Source organism: Pteropus vampyrus, unplaced genomic scaffold (genome assembly GCF_000151845.1).
Source record: "Pteropus vampyrus isolate Shadow unplaced genomic scaffold, Pvam_2.0 Scaffold311, whole genome shotgun sequence".
In the NCBI taxonomy this organism is placed as follows: domain Eukaryota; kingdom Metazoa; phylum Chordata; class Mammalia; order Chiroptera; family Pteropodidae; genus Pteropus; species Pteropus vampyrus.
In genome coordinates this window covers 206,424-210,096 of record NW_011889092.1, presented here as the reverse complement: position 1 = coordinate 210,096, position 3,673 = coordinate 206,424, and the positions used below count along the sequence as shown (strand labels likewise).

At 35.9% G+C, this 3,673-nt stretch overlaps 1 protein-coding gene across 1 annotated transcript in view; it reads right to left on the bottom strand.

The window, feature by feature from the left end:
• The window catches only part of PGM2L1 (phosphoglucomutase 2 like 1), a 67,666-nt gene that overhangs the window by 58,571 nt on the left and 5,422 nt on the right, over nt 1-3,673 (bottom strand). The window lies entirely within an intron of this gene.

Below are 3,673 nucleotides of genomic sequence, written 5' to 3'. Positions count from 1 at the left end.
TTGCTTCATGGGTGTATTTTCCATCACACAATGATTTCAAAGGGAATTCATTCACCACTTTTTTTTTTTTTTTTTTAAGGTGAGGCAACCCTTGGTTGACCTCACAGATTGCAAGGACCTTGTCAGCTTACAATTCCTTATTTTTTACGCCTACAGCACCTGGTCTTCCTAGGTGGTCTCCCATCCAAGTACTAACCAGGCCTGACCTTGCTTAGCTTCTGAGACACTACTTTTTTATCTGGGCTATATTTTGCTTGAAAAAATTTCATTGCTAAATGGCTTAGACTGAAGTCTCTTATTTCTATTTTCTGGCATTTCATAATCCTAACCTAACCTAATCTGTCTTTAACTTTACATTCTACTCTTTCTCAACACAGATCTAAATTCTGAGACTAGAATGTTCTCCTCGCTATTTCTCAAAATGCCATGGACAAGTCCTTGTTGTTTATATTGTTGTCAATATATAGTGGTTGCGGCTACAGCTGGCTGACCAGCTCAGTCCTGTATCCTGTTTCACTCCCACCCAAACTTGGCCAGTGCTTAACATCTTGGATATAAGTTTGCTTTCAAAAGTTAAAATATACACTAGATCAGAAACAGGAGATAGTTGTCATTTTAAAACAGGTTGGTTTCTAGGCCAGCAGGACTTAGCTGTAATTTGATAGAATGTATGAAAGCATCAGACAAAAGAAATAGCAGGCAAAGTGAAAGCCTTTGTCAGCCCTAGAGCATAGAAGGGAGAGTGCACTGTAGAAGAGTCATCTGTACTCCCTGGAGGAGGAACACCTTGATCCATGGACTTCTTGAGTTCTAGTGGTAGGACCGTCCTATCAGAGAGATGGATGAATTCCTTTATTTATTACAGGCTGATGCTGTTAAACACTTATGCCATGTATTTGACTTGTGATTTGATTTTGTAATCACTAATAATCTTCTGATTCTACCCTTATGGTGCATCTAGAAAATGCCTTGACTAGAGACAAATCCACTTATGTCTGCACCAATAATTACTAAAATAATATTCTGAATTTAAACATCAGCTTCTGCAACTTTAAGTAGGGTGAGTCTGTCCTGAAACAAGATAGAATAACAAATTAGTCTGAAAGCACAGGAACCAAAGGTCAGATCCTGGATTATGGTAAATTTACCAACAGAATGCCCCCCATAGACACTATATAGGATACCTCAGACTTCTCCAACAAACACCCTGTCTTGTTGCACTATTTTCTTTTTAAGACACATAGAGCTTTATTTATTCAAATCCACTAAAAACATACTATAGTTAACTCAAACAACATGGGTGTTAGGGGCACCAAACTCCCCAACTCCCCTGCCTCAAAGTTGAAAATCAACATATAACTTTTGACTTCTCAAAGGTTAACAACTAAGAGCCTACTGTTGACAGCGCCTTACTGATAAAGTTGATTAACACATATTTTGTATGTATATGTATTATATACCGTATTTTTACAATAAAATAAGCTAGAGAAAATAAAATATTATTAAGAAAATCATAAGAGAAAAATACATTTACAGTACTGCATGTATTTATTGAAAAAAATCTGCATATAAGTGGACCCACACAGTTCAAATCCACGATGTTCGAGGATCAACTGTAAAGCCTTTCTTTGACCCGGTCTCTACATGCCTTTCCAACAATTTCTCTCTATGTACCCCAAGCTACAGCAGAAACAAATGTTCTAAGGACACACATTAAAGTTTCAATCTCTGCTTGGAACAGTCTTTCTCTCCATGTCAGCAAGTCTAAATTTTAACTCATTCTGAAAGTTCAGCACAAATAACACCTTTCTCATGAAGATTTTTCAAAGTACACCACACCACCAAGGCTAAAACTAGCAATTTTGGTGACCGAGGCAAGTAGCGAATTGCTCTCAGATCAATTTATAACTTATTATGTGCCTTACTAGAGTCATTACGAATCAGTGGCATTTGGTAGATTCCTTTTTTCATTAACTAGGTAATAATCAAGTATTAAACTCAGTTGCTCTATGCAAAAAGACTACATATGCAGCCAATGTGTAATGTAATAAATGCTGTTAAGTCTGATCTATTATTTTACATTTCTGCACTCTCCATGTTAGTGCCCTGAGACCTAGCCTAGCTTACCTACGCTATCAATCTACAGCAGAAACACCTTTACTTACCAATTAAAAATGTTTTCTCCCATTGAGGGATTAATTAAGCAATCACTTATAATTTTTATTAAATTATTAAAATTATTTAAATCCATTCCTCTGTTAAGGACACTTATTACTTGCTCCATGTATTACATTTGTGTGCTTTTATTGTCCCTTCGATGTTCTTTAAAGATATGCTCCATATCTATTTCATCTTTGTACCTCTCACAGGTTTTTCAGCCAGTATATAGAGGGCACTTTAAATATAAATTAAGAATTTCTCTTCTACTTCTAATGAAGGCCCTCTTCATTATATATATATATAATGCAACCACATTCATTTACTGACAATATCTGTGAAAGCAGATGGCTTTAAACAAAAACAGTTGACTATATTAATCATATAAGGATATCATTCATTTGTAATTTGTTAGTTTTCTCTGCTGAAGACATTTACGTAGTCAGTTTGAGGTATATATCATTTTACTGTATGCTAAGCCTTAGCTCTTTTATTTCGATCGCCTTCTTAATGGACTAAAGGCAGAAGAGCAATCTTTCAGTCTTCATTTCTTTTGTATCCTTCCACAGCAAGGAACTATATTCATAGCAGACATTTACTGGCAAAATGGCTTTAAAGTTATTTGCATTTTGAGCAACTTCATGTTAAACAAACTTGATTAAACAATTACATATATATAAGCAAATCCTACAATAAGAGATTTAGTTCTCTAGTATATCAATCAGAACACTCCAGAGTCTTGCTACTCAAAGTGTGGTCCACAGACCAGCAGCATTAGTAACACCTGGGAGCTCATTGTAAGGCGAAATCTCAGGCCCCACCCCAGGCCTCCTAAAGCAGAATCTGCATTTTAAGATCCCTAGGTGATCTGTAAGCCTTTCAAAGTTTGAGAAGCACTGGTTTAGACTCCAGAGGAAGAATTAGAATGTGCAAGATGTATAGGACTAAGTAATACTAATTCATTCATGATTGCTTATTTGTTGGTCTTCCTTATCTGCTAACTGAATGCTTGTTGTGAGTATTCGCAATAAGCTGTCTTCCTCACCACTAGTATTCCCTAGGCCTAACAGAGCCTGGAATATTAACCAGTTCTCGATAAATTTTTTTTGTTGAATGTATGAATGAACGAACTAAGTGAAAATAAAACTTTTTCAAAAAGCTAATCCTTTAGGAAATTGTACATGATTTCACATACTACCATACTAATTCTTTAATTCAGTATTATTAATTCCATTTTAAATATGCTGCCTTCTTGACTTCAACAAATGCATTTAATGTATTCAACACTGCAAAAGCTTGGATCATCTTCCTCTGTTGGAGTCACCAGGTGCCTCTTTTACAAGTGTGATGGTTGCTTTTTAATTCTAGCTCTCACAGATCCATCCCATATGCTTGCACAAGATGAAATCACTGCAAAACTTGGACGATGTGGGGGGAACAGAGGAGGAATGGATAAAGCAAAAACAATTCTGTATCAAGAGCATCATATGAAACCTGGAAAACATGATTTTTTGAA